Raw genomic sequence first — 19,411 nt, forward strand, 5'->3', positions numbered from 1 at the left:
TCATATTCAATAAAATCAAGGTACTTCTGTTTCTTTAGATGATGCTTGTTTCTGTCTGAACAAGATAGCTTCTCAATTGTTGTAATATCACAATACAGTCCCTCCTAACTACTGATCTTTAATCCATATCTTAATTCCTCCTTTCAATGTAGGCAGCATGTGAGAACCACATCTCTGCTTGAAGGTGCAGTCTTAGCCTCCTTTGCAGCATCCTTATTTCTTTTGGGGCTGTTTTTGGTCCTGTAATATGCCACTTGGTATTCATGTACAGGAAAAGTTTTTAGGTTTGCAACCCATCAAAAGCTGACATGGGTGAAGACATTTGGTAATAATGTGGTGTGTCATATTTCCACAGGTTGAGTAGTATAAATTCAATTTACTTGAGAAATTCAAACCAGGTTCATTACCAGCCTGGTCTGAAACTTGCTGTTATGTTGATAATGTATGCAACATCCAATTAGAACTGCTTATTGTTGGAATACACATGGCAATTGGTCGAGTGGTTTACAGCTTTTAAAGCAACACAGCTCATAAAACATGATAACAGCATCCCAATGTTTTTTCCAAGATTAAAATCAGATACACTAAGAGTTTAACTATGGTAATGTATACATATTTTAAATCCATTTGTAAATTTACAAAACTTGAAAGACTTAAGTTTAAGGATATGAGACTGGTTAACGTATGCATAGTTTGACAATCCTTGCGCTACTGTAGCTTTAGAGAGTTTCAGATGTCATATTTAATTGTTCTCCACTCATAGGTGTGTTAGACACCTGTGTATTATTAGTATGTTGACTATCAGCTGGATAGTCTTCCACATCAACATTATCCAAGTCTGTTTTTGTATGTGTTTTGTGCACAATTGGAGTATTGTGCAATTCCTTGAATGGTTGCTAATTCTCCTCAAAGTTGCTTTGTCTGGTGTTGTGCCTTTATTGGATTTCTGCACACTTTGGATGCCTCTGCAAGTAACCCTGTCCTTTGGGTAAGATGTATGACTCTGACCTTCTGTCCTACATACAGATTCAATGTTGTTTCACACCTGCGCTTTGCTCATCTTCATTTTCATTTGCCTTTCAAGAAGATCGTCCCATATCTCTAGAAACATGGACTGGTGATGACTTAGCAAGGCTGACACACAACACAATTTCCAAATATTATCTTTGCTGATAACATAAGCCCATCGCTCCAAGGTGTAGTCATTCTGGTATCTGGCTTATAACAAAAGTCAAAGTCATAGCCTTCATTTTTTCCAGAAGGCATTATAACGCAGGTGCTGAACTGTTCAGTGGATTGTGGCAAATTACTTCCTGCGTTATGACTAGTTTTCACAATGAAATGCATATGGAACAAGCACATATGGAATCTTGTGTGATGGAATAAAAGCTGTCATGTTCTTTGGAATAATTTGATAGACATTTAGAATCAAATATAATGCCCTTTGCATTATGCGCACTTCTAGGCCTCGTCAAAATATATTGACTTCTGTGGTAATCTTCTAGGGTTGTCTTCTTCCATGGGTTGGAGTATCAAAGGATATAAGTTTCTGTTGACGACAATGCTTGTTTGAATGGTTCAAACATGTGTTGCTGGTCCTCCTACCTATATTGCACATATCTTACCTTAAAATTGCTTTATTCTGGGATGCTTTGTCAGATTTTTCAGTGCATATGGTACCAAAACATTTGAGAAATTTTGGCAAATTTTCTTTGTCTTAGTCTGTAGCTGTGTGCCTTAAATCTTCAACATGTCTGTTATCTCAGATTTATACTGAGCAGACAGAACCAAAGAAAATGAAGGATGGTTTTGAACTGAAAGAAAATAAAAACATATAAAGTGACCAAAATTAGTAGAAAACCAGAGGGTTTAGAAGGTTTTTACAGACAACAAAAGATGACAAGAAAATAACGAAAAAGAGGAAGAAAATAATCAATGACTACATCTGGAAGTGTGCATGTTCACTGCACAATTTTCAGTATCATTCACAACCCCTCAGACACCTAACCAAACCCATGTCCATATACAGTAACATATGTGACAATTAGTGATAAATAACTTTGTAACAAAACAAGTGGCAAATAATGGCCATTTCCAACAAGAGAATCTAACCACCTCCCTTGTTATTCAATAATATTACCATCTCTAAATCCCTCACTATCAACATCTCATGGATTATTATTGAACAGAAACTGAACTGGACTAGCTACATAAATGCTGTGGCTACAAAAGGGTTTCAAAAGCTAGGAATTCCATAGTGCGTATGTTCACCTCTTGATTCCTCAAAGCCTGTCTACCATCTCCAAGGTACAAGTCAGGAATGTGATAAAATCATTGCCAATTGGCTGGATGAAGTTAACTTTAATAAAACTCAAGTAACTTGACATCACACAAGACAAAGCAGTCCACTTGATTGACCCACAAAGTAAAACCTTCGATGTCCACTCCCTGCACTAGTGACACATTGTAGTAATAATGTGTACAATGTATGAGATGCATTCTAGCAATTCATCAGGCTCTTTAGGCAGCACCTTCAAAGTCCACTGGCACTTTCTTCTAAAAGGACAAGGGCAGCAGATACATGGGGACACCTCCCCCTGCAAGTTCCCCTCCAAGGCCACTCACCATCCAGATTTGGAAATATATCCTGGCTCTATCAATGTTACTGAATCAAAACTCTTGAAATCCCTCCACAACAGAACTGTCAGTGTCGTTTCACCACATGGTATGTACTAGTCGAGAAAGTGGGTCACTACCATTTTCTCATGGGAAACTAAGAATTGGAAATAAATGTTGGTCCAGCTAGAGATGCTGATATCCCATGAACATGAGTTAAAGTTAAGGTGAAGAAAAGTTAGTGTAATTTTACAGTTAACCCTTTACCATCACTTTGTTTGAAATATGTTCATTGTTCTGTGTGAATATCATATCCCGTCAAATCCCTTCTCATCCTACTCCTCTTCTTCCGTTTTCAAGTTTCCTATCCTCCTGTGCATCGCCTCTGTTCTTTTTATCGCACATGCTTCGAAGCAAAGGAATAGACATGACACCCATGCCCAAGAGCAGTTAATCTCAGCAGAATACTTGGAATCAGAAGCACATCTCTCAGCACAATCTATATCAGCCTCTATTGAATTTAGCAACTTTAGATATTCATATCAAATTCATAGCTGACATGATAGCAGCCAATATGGATTAATTTGCACTAAACTGAATGGAGTCAGTGATCTATTTAAATGGCTCATCCTCAATGCTATTGAATGAAAGTACAGTTTTGTAAACCTGGCTCAGGGAATTCTGAAATTAATAGAAACTGAAGTGGCTGCAGAAGTTCAACAGGCCTGGCAGCATCTGTGGCTAGAAAACAGACTTAAGGTTTCAGGTTCAGTAACCCTTCTTCAGAACTGATAGCAGCTCGGTCTGTTGGATAGAGCGACAGACTTCTTCAAGGTGGACATACCTGAAAGAGATGTAGCCCTGAATTAGATACAAAAGAAAAACAAAGAACTGCAGTTGCTGGAGATCTGAAACAAACAAATGAAGGAATTGCAGAAACACGGGATTTTCTTGCCCAGAACCATCCAAAGTGGAGAAGAATAATCCATAAGTGTACTAACTACCTCAAGTATCTCCGATAGACATACATGGAGGCCAAGTGCACATAGCAGAAGCGGTATATGCAAATCTCAGGATTTCATATTTCCATCTCTTCAAACACCACATCCTCCACCCCTGAGAGAGTGCACAGATCTCGCATTGGATAACTTAGTCAGCTGAGGACCCACAGTTTGAAAGTGCAGAAAGTCGTGCTGGTATTCAGGAGCTGTCGAAGAAAGTGGAGAAAACATTCCATTTTTAATATTATTAAACAGGTAATTGAAGTGTTCAACCTAGCAATGGCCCAAATTCTGCACATTTGCTCTCGCTCTCGCGCCACAATGATGTCTGCATTTTCAGGACCAGAAATGTGGCACCATCACTCTTCTGAAACAAAAATTACACAGAGCTAAAACTACAGAGGTTACACAACTAAATTTTGAGACATCCTGCCAAAATTATTTTATGCTTTTTTATCCAACAATGTAAGGACAGCTATTGCATTGCATTTTAGTTGAAAGCATGCTCGCTGAAATCAAATCACCATTCAACTCGAGGTTATTTAGGACACCATAACTCTACATTGTACACAACCATAGAATTAGCAATCTGATAATTGATTGATGCTTCACTCTATTCTTCTTCAACATTGCCATATCCCTTCCTCTTTGTCTATGTATCTTTACTGCTGCAGACATGAAACTGGGATGATAATTATTGGTGCTTAAAATGGTGATACTAATTAAGTGCACATAATGCAACTACATTTGGTTCATAGGATTCCTGTGCTCATTTTAAAAAAAATCTTACTCTCACATGCGTTTCCAGACCTCAAGTCAGATCTTTTAAAATTTTGAAATAACTTATTTTAGTGTAATAACCATGCTGCAAAAGTGTTCTTCTGCTTTTCTTCAACAGAAGCAATCAGAGCCTGTGATTTGACAAAGATAATATTTTCAAAATTTATATACTCCACATCGATTTGAGGCAACATGTTGACCTTCACTTTGTTCTCATCAACAGAATCTGAAATGTTAACATGTCTTGATTAATTGACAGTTTTTCATTAGTGTGAATGAAATTGGATTTCTAGGGATTGCTGTTTTCGAGCTGTGCATTCCTTGCAATTGTATTGTGAGGAAAGTCAATGTTACTTGCAGTCTTCAAGAGGAAGCCATAGATCTCAAATACTCTGATATAACACTAGCATGATGCAAAACTAAAAGGGTTACAATGTATGAACAATATGTATGAAATTAACTAAACTGATGCAGAATGTTTTGTTAAACAAATCACCAAGAGCCTGTATTGTAATGTTAGTTGTTACAAAGTCCATCTTGTTATGTGACCAATCAATGTGCTGACCACAGGTGCATAGTAAATGACCAACAGATGAAATTGGCCATGGTTTTATAGTGGTGTAATCAATCAGCAGCTGCCCTGAAGAAAAATCAATCTGACTGTTGAAAGTGGCTTATTGTCTTCATCAGCAACGCAAAGATCGTCAATCTTTACTTGTGGGAATGTAGCTTCACAATTCCAGAGAACGATGAGCATTTGCTTCTTTTAGTTCAGTTTTCATAAATGAACTATTAATCTTACTTTTGCTTAAATGTCAACAGCAATGCCAGCCACTTTATTTTGCACTAGTAGAGTTTGGCCAATTGGATTTTGTTTGCAAAGCTTACTGCAAGAAATTGAAGAGATTATGATTGATCTGCACACACACATATTTTGCGTCACTTAAGCAATATAAAAGTCATTTACCATGTCAGATATTGGTTCAGAAGATTAATGCAGGTTTGGAAAGTCAACAACCTATAGAATTAAGCTAAGCAAGTATTTTGCAGAAGGAGGTTAATGACATTAACATTCCCAGATATTGTTGGACTGAGTTACACATCAAGGAACATTCAAAAATATGAGATTTCTTTTAGATGTATAATGGATCTCTAAATTAAAAACAAAACAATATTCATTAATTGAATGATATTAAAATAACTACGAGTTTCTAAAGCTTTTTCTAACAAGTTCACTTACATTATCATCTTAGTTATTTTTGCATCTTCTACAATTTAATTAATTAATTTAAAAAGAGATACTTTTAAAATCTTTTGAAACACAATAAAGCTTAAAACACTTCAATGCATGAGCTTCACAGACCAAGTGGGGAATGGGAATTTTTAAATAACTCATTGCTCACTTCTTTCAAAATCTTGGAAAATTTGTTTCCTGGCAGAATCATTATTGTGTTGTAAACTCTAATCTGCCTATTCATGCTATGAGCTAGCAAACAAATTAATGTCTAAATTGAAAATATACTCAATTAGATTACTTGTCCACACAACAGATGAGTTTTGTGTGCCGTGGTCATTTTCCATAGTTTTACTATGGAGTCAAAGAATAATAGAGGTCTACAGCACAGAAAAAAGGCTTTTTGGCACTTTGATAGAATGGGAGAAAATATCACATGTTCCTCCTATACTTATTGACAGCATCCCCAAGGGGAATTAGTTCTTTTTATTAGATAAGTGCTTTGAATAGTTTTAACAATTAATTTTTAAAGGAGCAAATTACAAGAAAAAAACTTGCCAAGACAGCTGCAAGAACACCAACTTTTAAAGACAACAACAATAAATATGAAAAATATGGCAAGTGACTTTGATTGGTTAAGGCATTGTCAAAGAGAATGCATCAGAGAACAGTTATTCTCTGAAGTGTTTACTTCAATTAGAAAAGGTAAACCGGCTAGATGTTCTAGATGTTGCCATTGAACTGAGAATGGGAGAACAAACATCCCAATAGATAATGCCTTCAAATATTATAAGGTACCTGTGAAAGAGCAACTGAGAGCTCTTGCAAATAATGTTAATGAGGATCAAGGTTCAAGTTCACAGCAATTAAGGCGCGTTTAAGCATCCAAGAAGAGGCTATAACTAATTTAGATCTCTGAGAGAAAATTAAGTGGTAATTTTAATTGAAATAAACTTCTTCCACCAGCCCAGAAGAACTTATCAGCAAACATCTGTTTTTTGCTTGAACAATTGTTTGGTAGAAATAATAAAATGAGACCTTGGAAAGTTACGGTGCTAAATGAGACATCAGGCTGTATTTTCTAAGCTGTTGAATGATGTGGGCAATGGTGAGTCAGTTGGAAAATTTGATTGATGGTGCAAAAAAAACTGACATATTTATTATGGTAACAATTTCTAATGACAAGATGAGAATCTTGCCAGTGCATGGTGAGGGACCAATTAGCATACATTAACATTTCATTATTACCTAAACTTGCTTCATTTATATGTAGCTTGCTATTTTTCCAGGCAGTGGAGACAAACTCATTGACACCAACACAATTTCTGCCTTTAAAGTCTAAGTGGGCACATAGTGGCACTATGGGACGCGATCTTAGTCAACAGTTCCAAATGACTTGAGGAACACTCCATGGACAATGGCTACCTGCATCCTTTTTTCACAGAAGCTGGCCACAGAAATGCACCAGACTCACAACATCATCATGATGTGCTCCTGAGATGCTGCTTGGCCTGCTGTGTTCATCCAACCTCCCATTTTATTATCATCATGATGCAGCTCACTCCGCAAAGTGTGAACTTAAATGCCTTCCATTGCCATTCAAAATAGCAGATATGTAATGTAAATGAGAAATGGCTGCACCACACCTGGGCCATGCAAGCTTTACTGGTTGAGGTTCTTCAAGGGTCAATTACATTAAACAAGCATTTATACAGTATAGGCTGAAACCATCTGTAATGATAATACTCTGTATATGAAATACATACAATGTCCAACTGAGTGGGGTTCATATCCTGGTGTTATCTATGCTTTCAACACTTCAACTAGTTACCCAAGCACATTTAGCGAGGTAGACAAAAGGATGCAGTTTTAATTTCAACTGAATTTATGAATAAATATAATGTTTTAAAAATTATTGTGTGAGCATCTCCAAAATTCCCACAATATTTGCTCTTTATCTAGCTCTATCCATCTGATCTATTTCTTTGTGCTGAGCTGTTGGATTCTTCCCTCCTTTGTAATGTAGGTCTGGCTCCCTTCCATGAAGGTAGGTCTTGTAGGTCAGGTTGCATCTTCTTGGGTTGCCACGCTATCTTCTACACAAGTCTTGCCATGACTCTTCACTGAGGCGATGCGTTTTCATCCCTTCCCCCTGGAGCTTGGACTTGTACGCGAAGCTCAAAGCAGCCAATGGTGTTATGCCAATACCCTTCACTGTTGCCATGCTACATAGGGGTAAAGTGCACATCCTTGGGCTTTGGCTTGTTGTTTAGGTGCCAGAAAGTCTGGTTGATACTTCTCCAATACACAACACATGAATTATTGGCTACTGTTTAATATAATTTGGTGATTTTCTGTCAGGCCCAATTTCTCTGTCAGTAGGTCAATTCAGAAAACCCAACTAGTGGCCATTAACCACACAACTAATCTTGACCATGTTGTTGATCATTGGAAATTGCTCATAGCCAGCTCCATGAAACAGAATTATTTACAAATGACCTTCATAATCTCACCTTTGTGTCACACTTCACAATGACAATCCAAAATCTCAAAGGCTGCATAAGGGAATGGAGCTGCTATCCTCATACCTTGAATAGGAATTTACTAATGTGATTTTACTTCAATTCTGCTTTTCTTAGGTGAAGTGGGTGAGGTTGGCAAGATTTTAGTATTCCGACAGCAATTGCAATTTCCTACTGTATTTGTGTGACATACCTTGCGCCATGTGCCAATCATCAGAGTAAAGTGCCTATGTCAAGGGTCATGTAGACACATTCCATGGCCATCCTTATCAGAGTCTTCAATAACACAATGTGTGAAGGACAATGCTAAACTGTCATTTGTAAGCAATGTGTTTCCTGACTGCTCACATTACTGACGGTGTGTTCTACCTCCTACATTCCCCACACAAGTTTATTAGAAAGATGCCCAGTGGATCCAACTGCACTAAGGCTCATATTCATTGTGCCCATGGTACATCAAAGGTGCAGGAAAATTGAAGATAAACAGATGCTCTAGTAAAGCCCAAGCTAGAAGCAACCTCTCGTGGCAGCCAAACAGTCCCACATGAACAGATTGCAGTTGAAAGTCTCATCATGGTGTGGAGGATGCATGGAAAATCCAATATCTATCATCCCAAGACTACTTCCTTCAGATGAGTGAGGTGTATTGCCTGTGTAAACTGAGGATATCCCAGGGCACTGACACAGAACTATACCAACTGTGTGAACAGAGCTTGTGACCTGATGGGTCTAATCTCTGTCCCCATTAAGCAGGCAGATGCTGTAATTTATTTTATATTCTACTGTTTATTTCCAAGGATGCACTGGGGATCTGTGTGAGATTTCTCAATCCTCAATCCATAAATGAGTCAAGATTGTTACTGATGCAATTTGTGCCAGATCACACCTCTTTATCTTGTTTCTGTGCTGAAGTCAGTAGCCCACCAGTAGACTTTGCCAACAGAGTTGTCTCCCCCCAAGTGCAGGGTATTATAGCCTGTACACAGATTGCATTGAGAATGCTATACCATGAAGAGGCAGATTTCATCAATAGAAAAGGGTTCAACTCTATTGTAAATGTGCAACTTTAATAACTTGAAAGTGGACCCAGAAAATCATGTCAATTGATAATCTGTTTTCATGCACATCAGGAGGGTGAGACTTATCACTATGAAATGTAAAAACAACTCTACAAGGTTACATACACCTCTAGGCTTAATGCAAAACATTGCAACATGCATAGTACAATTATCTATGGTCCTCCCACAGTTTTACGGTTATTTTATCCAATGCCAGCACTATCTTGCTACTAGTACATCACTGACATTTCTAGCCAAGATTCACCCATCTGTGGTTCCAATTTGGTTTTGCAATGGGACTAAAAATGTTATACTTTCATACCTGAAAGAGACCCAAACCCTTCACTATCAATGTGCAAATTATTTGTGCTCATCAGTACTTCACTATCAATTTACAAATTATTTTTTAATCATTATTACCACATTTGGAAGTGTGTATCTGGAAACTGCCAGGAAGTCAATATCCTTAAGAATACTCAGGTTCTTTCTTCATTTCCAAATGGGATATATTTTAAGGGTCTCTGCTGGGAAATAAGGGATACCCTGTGCAACTATGGTTGATGATTCAATTATGCAACTCATTGACTAAGGCTGAGCATCGATACAATAAAGTTCAGCTTTCCACCAGTATCATTGTAGAGCAAATAACAGGCCAACTGAAGATTAAGTTCTGATGCTTAGATTGATCTGTGGTGGGCTTACAGCACATTCTAGACAGAGTGTGCTGCATGATCCTTGCATGCTGCACTTTGCAGAATTGGAGCAGAAAAAGAAGTTATTTGAGAGGCAGTACAGTGTGGTGTGAAGGATGGGTCACCCATGTGGCTTCATCGTTGCAGCTGCAGTCACTGTGACATTTAGTCAGGCATTGACAATATAAAGAGGTTATGCATTTACAACGGTAAGATTCAAATTTCATAGAACATAGAGCATAGAACCTCACAGCACAGTACAGGCCCTTCGGCCCTCGATGTTGTGCCGACCTGTCATACCAACCTGAAACCCATCTAACCGACACTATTCCATGTACGTCCATATGCTTGCCCAATGACGACTTAAATGTACTTAAATTTGGCGAATCTACTACTGTTGCAGCCAAAGCGTTCCATTCCCTTACTACTCTCTGAGTAAAGAAACTACCTCCGACATCTGTCCTATATCTTTCACCCCTCAATTTAAAGCTATGCCCCCTCGTGCTTGCCATCACCATCCTAGGAAAAAGACTCTCCCTATCCACCCTATCTCACCCTCTGATTATTTTATATGTCTCAATTAAGTCACCTCTCAACCTTCTTCTCTCTAATGAAAACAGCCTCAAGTCCCTCAGCCTTTCCTCGTAAGACCTTCCCTCCATATGAGGCAACATCCTAGTAAATCTCCTCTGCACCCTTTCCAAAGCTTCCACATCCTTCTTATAATGCGATGACCAGAACTGTACGCAATACTCCAAGTGCGGCCACACCAGAGTTTTGTACAGCTGCAGCATAACCTCATGGTTCCAGAACTCAATCCCGCTATTGACAAAAGCTAAAACACTGCATGCCTTCTTAACAGCCCTGTTAACCCTTTCAAGGATCTGTGTACATGGACACCGAGATCTCTCTGCTCATCTACACTACCAAGAATCTTACCATGAGCCCAGTACTTTGCATTCCGGTTACTCCAACCAAAGTGCAGCACCTCACACTTGTCTGCATTGAACTCCATTTGCCACCTCTCAGCCCAGATCTGCAGCTTATCTATGTCTCTCTGCAACCTACAACATCCTTCGTCACTATCCACAACTCCACCAACCTTAGTGTCGTCTGCAAATTTACTAACCCACCCCGCTACGCCCTCATCCAGGTCATTTACAAAAATGACAAACAGCAGTGGACCCAACACCGACCCTTGCGGTACACCACTTATAACTGGTCTCCAGGATGAACATTTCCCATCAACCACCACACTCTGTCTTCTTTCAGCAAGCCATTTTTTGATCCATAATGCTATATCTCCCACAATCCCATTCCTCCACATTTTGTACAATAGCCTACTGTGGGGAACCTTATCGAATGCCTTGCTGAAATCCGTATACACCACATCAACCGGCTTACTCTCATCTACCTGTTTGGTCACCTTCTCAAAGAACTCAATAAGGTTTGTGAGGCACGACCTACCCTTCACAAAACCATGCTGACTATCCCTAATCAGATTATTCTTTTCTAGATGATTATAAATCCTATCCCTTATAACCTTTTCCAACACTTTACCAACAACTGTGTAGCAGCAGAAACTTCTCTTTCCTGTTTCCATCCCTCTGTGTGTCCTGTGTAGGGCTATTCTGACTGTCTGAAATTGGCCTTGTGCCCTTTAATTATGATGTATAGGCTAGAATCCTGCAAGTTCCTGACCATGGCAAGTACATCTGCCATCAAAGCTTGATAAAGGCATGGTCCATATCTACTGAAATGAGCAACAGAGAACTGTGAGAGATAATTCACTGGACAGCATGGAGGAGAACCCGCTATCAAACACAGAAATTGATTTTTCCCAATGTTTGATAAAGAAAACCAACATGTTTATATAAAGCTGATAGTTTACCTTTGCCATCATTCACATTGAATGAGACGCTCCACTGCCTGAATATGATTCAGCCTGATTGGCATTGCGCATATTTCCATTCAATGAAAATGTGAATAGGACAGGTTTTATTTGACAGAAAATTTATCCACCTTTATTTGGTGTTGCTCTTCATCTTCAGGTTTAGAGTTTTATTGTTGTATATATATAAGCTGATAATGGGATAAGGAGGACAAAAGTAAAAGCATCTATATACTCTTAACTAAAGAAATTGAAAGCTCGTGAAGTAAACAGCACAAGCTCAGAAAAGGAAACAAACTAAATTATAGAATCCCTACAGTGTGAAAGCAGGCCAGTCAGCTCACCAAGTTCACACCAAACAGTGCACGACAGACCAAGCAACCCCATCCTATCGCCGTCATGCTGCAGTTCCCACTGCCAATCTACCCAACCTGCATATCTTTGAAATGTGGGAGAAAATTGGAAAACCTGAACGAAAACCATGCAGACTCAGGGTGAATATCCAAAATCCACACTGACAGTTTCAAGTGGAAAGACCTAGGGGTTCAGGCTCATATTTCTTTGAAGATTGCATCACAGTGTAATTCAGAAGGCAATTAGCATGCTTGCATCAATCGCTCAGACATTTCAGTATAGGAGTTTGGATGCTATATTGAGGTTGTGAAGGATATAGGCGAGGCCTCTTCTGGAGACTATTGTGTGTAGTTCTGGGCGCCCTAATGTAAGGAGGATATTTTAAATTGGAGGAGGCTCAGAACAGATTTACAATGATGCTGTTGAGAATGGAGTGCTTGAGTTAGAAAAATAGGCTTGATATGCTGCAGCATTTTTTCACTGGAATGTGGGAGATTGACAGATGATTTTACAGAGGTTTATAAAACCATAAGGGACATAGATAGAGAGGATGAATAGCAAGATGTTTTTCCTGCGGTGGGCAAGTTCAAAAGTCAAGTGCCTATTTCACAGGTGAGAGGAGAAAGTTTTAGAAAGGACATGAAGACTACCCTCTTTACACAGAGAGTGGTTCGTGTGTGACATGAACTAACAGAGGAAGTGATAGACACAAGTAGAGTTGCAACATTTGGAAGACATTTGGGTAAGTACAACAATAGGAAAAGTTAAAAGGATACAGGGCAAAGGGGGCTAGTACAGCTTGAGAACATGGGTGGAATGGACTAGTTGGACATAAGGATCTGTTTCCATGCTGTATGACTCCAACATCAGAGGGTGGAATTGAACTTAGGTCTCTTTGACTGTGAAGTAGCAGTTCTAGCCATTATACCACCCCTTAAGTTGGTGAATTTGATGACAAATCAGATAAAGCAAATAAAAAGGCAGGGAAGATTGGCTTAAGAGTGAAAAAAAATGAGGGGACAGCAAGGAAAAAGGTAGAAAATTAATCTAAACAAATCATACAATCTCCAGTAATAAAACTGAGTGACTAAGAATCCACATCTGCAATTGTTAATTTTCAGTGCCAGCATTTGGCAGGCAGTAATTAATACTTATTGCATCACGGCTTGAAATGACTTGACATAATCTTATAGTGAGATCACCCACATCCGTTGTGTAACAGATGTGCATGTAAATACGTGTCAATGGACTCATCACTGCTTTAAGAGAAAACATTAAACCAGTATTGTAACAGATGCAGCGATAACTTCTTGCATAAATTGTTGAATTCTGTATAGCCTTTAGTCTGCAGGTAAATGAATAAATATATTTCCTCCCCTCCCATTTCATTGTTTCATCAATGAAATGACCTTTGCATATGCTGTGTGGCTCAAAATGAAAAATGGCTGAGAAGTATGATTTTGTCTAATTTGACCATAAATACTTTTAGCTAATGGTGTTGTTAATGTTTGAAGGAAATGATTATGTTTTCCATTGATGATCAGTTTTAAGAAAACCTCTGACAGATGATCTTATTGTGTGCATGGAGATGGAATTGTTTTCCTCACTCTCTGAACTGCAGTCTGCTGGAGTGACTCACTTATTGCTTATAGAATCAACCTGTTCCTCAGTTTTGCTAAATTAATTTTGTTCATGTTTTGTGCAAAGGGTCGGGATCCAGCTTACTAGATTATCATCCCCAGTCAACAATTTTTCATTCTTTTACTCTTAAACATGTTTTGCTTTTATGATTTTATGCTTAGTTTCTAATTCTTGTGGAGTCTGGTTGAGGGTAAAGCTTACAACCATCACAAACGAATCATTCAGTAAAAACCGAAAGAACTGCGGATGCTGTAAATCAGGAGCAAACACAAAGTTGCTAAAGCTCAGCAGGTCTGGCAGCATCTGTGAAGGAAAAAAATAAAGTTAACGTGTGGACACTGGATCGGAAATGTTAACTCTGTTTTTAACTTCACAGATGCTGCCAGGTCTGCTGAGCATTTCCAGCAACTTTGTTTTTGTTCACAAACAAATCATTGTCGTTTCAGAAAAATGGAGCATAGTTAGGCCATATACTTGCCCTAGCCATTGATGTAATATAGGATTATCCTTGCTAAAAGAATTAGAGTTCAGATGGAGATTTAGGCTTGTGATCCAAAGATTTTTTTTTTGATCAGGTGAGCCTGCTGGGGTTCGTTCTTCCTGTAGTGACACAGCATGTGTCCTAACCCACTGCCTCATCTTTGAAGCAGTCTATAAAGATGGCCTTGCAACATCTTTGGAGCTTAATCAGAGTAACTTAAGCAGGGAGTATGCCCCCAACCCCAGGATCAGTGACAGAGCTTTCCACTCAGTGGCTCTTGGGAATCATCTTGGGACCAATATGCCTGAGAAAATTCATAGACAATATATTTTTAAATCAAGCAAGTCAAAACCTTAACAAATATTAGCACGGAAACTGACTGGAAAGTAAAATAAAACTTAATGAGTACTCCGCCATCATTAAAAATAACCAGCAATTGGTAGCAAGGAAGAGATGTGCCATTAGATTTGCACTTAGATTTTCTTTCAGCCTCATGAAAATGAGAGCTGAACACCAACCTCCCCATGTGTCTCAAGATACATGTAGTTACTTTCACACTGTGTAAATTAATTAAACATGTCACAGAAAGTTTGTACTAATATTTCAGAAATTTGGACTTAACTGCTTGGGTTCAGAAAAGGATTGAGATAGCAAGAACTGCAGATGATGGAATCAGAGTCAATACACTGTGGAATTGGAGTAACACAGCAGGTTAGGCAGCATCAGAGGAGCAGGAACATTGATGTTTTGGGTTTACACCACAGTCCTGATGAAGGGTGTAAACTTGAAGCATTGACTTTCCCGCTCTTCTGATGCTGGCTGATTTGCCGTGCTCCTCCAGTTCCACATTGTATTGACAGAGAAGGATTGAAACTGGAATCAAAGTCTCACAGGTAGTGCAAATTTTTGAGATATTTGTTTCTACTTTTTCAATCTGAGTGTATCTTCTTTTTCCTTTCTCCTCAATCAATCATTGTTTTCCTTGAAGCTGGATGAACACAGCAGGCCAAGCAGCATCTCAGGAGCACAAAAGCTGATGTTTTGGGCCTAGAATCTTCATCAGAGAGCCTGATCTCTGCTTGGCCTGCTGTGCTTATCCAGCTTCACACTTTATTATCTTGGATTCTCCAGCATCTGCAGTTCCCATTATCATTGTTTTCCTTTAGTTTGATTTCATTTATTATATCAAAAACTGACTTTAATCCACCTTATTACTTTCTCCTTTATTCGTCTGTTTATTTGTCTGACCTAGGATGGATCATGACCCTTGGTGGAGTACTGGGATAAAGAGGTGGGATCAGAAGTAGCAAAGCAGCAATCATACTAGGGAATGAGACTCGGCGTTTACGCCCTGGTATCAGCTATAAGGCCTCTTTAAAAACTGTGCATGATTTTCTTTTGCCTATCCCTATGCAAAACTAGTTAAGGAGATAAATCATTGAATTTTGTCATTCACCAATTTCATAGGTGCCCATTTTCCTCCGTGAACAGTTCATACTTCCAGCGATTTGCGATAAAGTAGAAGATTATGAAAGCAATTTAACAAACAAGGAAGGCATGAGATGCAAATTTGCACTGTAGGCTTAGAGTACGGAATGCCTCAAGAGTTTATTCTAGACAAATGTGAGGTAACTATTTTGGTAGGGCAAATCAGGGCAGAAATAATATACTTACTGGAAAGGACCTTGGGAATGGTGCCAAACAAAGAGGGTTTGACGTGCAGGTTCATAGTTTCTTGACAGTGGGGTCACAGATTGACAGGGTAGCAAAGAAGGCATTTAGATCTCTTGTCTTTATTGGTCAGTGCATTGCGTATAGGAGTTGGGGCATCAAGTTGTAGCCATACAGGACATTGGTTAGGCCACTTTCACAAAGCTGTGTTCAGTTCTGGTCTCCCTGCTTTCGGAAAGATGTTGTGAAACTTGAAAAGATTCAAAGAAGATTCACAAGGATGTTGCCAGGTTTGGAGGGTTTGAGCTAAAGGGAGAGGCTGAATAGGTTGGGGCTATTTTCCCTGGAGCGTCAGAGGCTGAGGGGTGAACGTAAAGAAGTTTACAAAATCTTGAGGGACATAGACAAGATGAATAGTCAAGAACTTAACTTCAGCATTGGGTTCCCAAAAACTAGATGGCATAGGTTTAACTCCTTCACACAGAGTGTGGTGTGTGTAAGGAATGAACTGCCATAGGAAGTGGTGGAGGCTAGTACAATTGCAATATTTGAAAGGCATGTGGATGCATATATGAATAGGGAGAGTTTAGAGGGATATGAGCTGAATGCTGGCAAAAAGGACTAGATTGATTTAGGATATCGAGTCAGCATGGACAAGAATGGTCTGTTTCTGTGCTATTCATCTCTATGACTCTAAATGCTGCCAGACCTGCTGAGCTTTTCCAGCAATTTCTATTTTCATCTATGATTTTAAATCCTAGCATTATTTCTGTTTGACTCGCAGAAATTCTTACTTGAGATCTGATATAGTAAACTATTATAACATTTTCACTTTAAATTTGGAACTGATTAGATCTTGTATTATTGAAGGAGAGAAAAATGGAGAAAATTTATTGAAGGATCTAAATACTGAACATATTTTGTTAGGTGTAGATGTATTTATTGGTCAGTACATTGTGTATAGGAGTTGGGGACATCAAGTTGCAGCCATACAGGACATTGGTTAGGCTACTTTCACAAACCTGTGTTCAGTTCTGGTCTCCCTGCTAGGTGTAGGTATCAACTTGTTTCTTTAACCATTTGCTGTAAAGTATCTGTTAAGCCAAAGTGAAACAGAAAGCTCTGCTAACATTTTACAGATCGAGCAGCTTTTAGTGTCTCTAACACTCCCTTTCAGCACTTTGGATGTTGTTGAATTATTGCCAGTGTCTTTTTGTTTCTCCTTGTTCAGAAATCTAGAAGGCTTGGGCAACATGAAGCACTAGCAAAAGACAATTTTCATTGAGATTATAGGAAGTCACAGAGCTAAATCATTAAAACGCATTGTAATAGAGTCAGTTGCTCACTTGGCCAACACTTCCTCTGCTTTCTAGTTAGCATGGTACATTTAGTCACAACCTTTTTAACAAGTTCCATATAGACTGACTCAGCTCATCTTTTGAATATTCATGTTGATGTTTCTCACATCTTGAAAGCATGACCCTGAAACAGTAAAGGTCTTGTTATGCCAGGGAGAAAGAAAAAAGGTTAATTGCAAGGCTTTGTATTTTTTTTGAATAGTGCATTATTTGTTTTTATTTCCTATTACATCAGCTAACAGCAATAGTTGGTTCATTTTCACAAATGAGGGTAGCTTGCATATTTGTCTCATTAATTTTTCCTAGAAATTACCCTCTTCCCTTTTCTGAAGACATTATCTTCTAGCTTGGGTTGATTGAATGATGCTGGTTGCAGTCTAATACTATGCCTAACTATCCACTGCTCACCTCCGAGCTATAATGGAGATGGTGGAAAGCTACTACATGTCAATTTCTTCATAAGACTGAGCTAAATCCACTTTGTAGAGCACCTATTCTCAGTTCACGACAAACAACAACACCTCCGAGGCGTGAATCACTTCAATTCCCCCTCCCACTCCCTGGACGACATATCCATCCTGGGCCTTGTCCAGTGTCACAATGACACCTGGAAACTGGAGGAGCAGCACTTCATTTTCCACCTTGGAACAGTACCCAATGTTCTCAATGTGGACTTTACTCATTTAAAAATCTCCCCGCCCTGACCTCATCCCAAGACCAGCCCCTCTTCTCATCCTTGCCTCCTTAACCTGTCCATCCTCTCTCCCACCTATCCACTCCTCCCAACTCAGTGACCAATCCCCATCACAACCTACCTGATATCACCATCCCACCTACCTTTCCCAGTCCAACAAATCCCCTCTATTTTCTTCAGAGTGCCCTTCTCCTCCACCAATTCCAAAGAAGGGTCCCGGCCCTAAACATCAGCTTTCCTGCTCCTCCGATGCTGCCTGGCCCACTGTGTTCCTCCAGCTCCACACTGTGTTATCTCAGACTCCAGCATCAACAGTTCTTGCTATCCTCATTAGAATTGATTAAATTATTAACTGAGGAGAGAGATCATTGATTGAGTAGGTAGACATTTCTCTCCACAGATGTTGCCAGACTTGCGGAGCTTTTCCAGCAATTTATGGTTTCGTTTCTGATTTACAGCATCCACAGATCTTTTGGTTTTTGAAACAGTTTGAAGAATGCAGAAAGAATATTGCATCACCTGTGTTGAAAAGGAAACAAAAACAAACTGTATTACAATGCTTCATGTTTAGAAATTTCTAAATGAGGTAGGAAGCATTGCCAAAATTACATTTGATAAGATATCACCATAGCTCCCCTTCTCTCTCCAACGATCACTCCCAAAAAAGATTTTGCTCTCTGCTTCTTTCTCGAATTTTCTTTCAATTTCGAATATACTATGGCTAGTTTTTGCAACCAAAAATAATTTATCTTGTTTCTTAAGTTACAAGTATTTTAAACATTGAAGTAAAATGGTTATTTCAACTTACCATTGATTTTCAATCAGAATACCATATTACCTACAATGCTACGCACAAGCAACAAGCAAAAAAAACTTTCTCCTCCCCTCTCTCATGTTACTATGGTTATGTTCAATAAATCCTTTTAATATTCACTTATCTGACTGCAGATCTGATTTTATTAAACATTGTATATATGTAAGAAGCAAAGTGGCATGGTGGCTTTGTTGTTAGCACTGCTGCCTCACAGCACCAGGGCTCTGCGTTTAATTCCAGCCTTGGATGACTGTGTGGAGCTTGTACGTTCTCCCTGTGTCAGTGTGGGTTTCCTCCAGGTGCTCCAGTTTCTTCCACAGACCAAGGATGGGCAGGTTTAGACATGGGAAATGGAGAGTTACAGGGATGGGTTGTGTGTTGGTGGGATCCTCTTTGTAGGGTCAGTGTAGACTCAATGGGTTGGATGACCTTCATCGCCCAGTAGAGATTTTGTGATTCCATACGAAAATGTGTGCTTGACACTTTTCATGAACTCATTATATTTCAAAGTGTTTTACAGTCATTTTAGTGCTTGTGAATTGACTTAAACTATACCCCTACAAATGTTCATTTGTGACTCAGTCAGACAGTTTGACATAGATGT

The sequence above is a fragment of the Stegostoma tigrinum genome, chromosome 6 (assembly GCF_030684315.1).
Source record: "Stegostoma tigrinum isolate sSteTig4 chromosome 6, sSteTig4.hap1, whole genome shotgun sequence".
Classification (NCBI taxonomy): domain Eukaryota; kingdom Metazoa; phylum Chordata; class Chondrichthyes; order Orectolobiformes; family Stegostomatidae; genus Stegostoma; species Stegostoma tigrinum.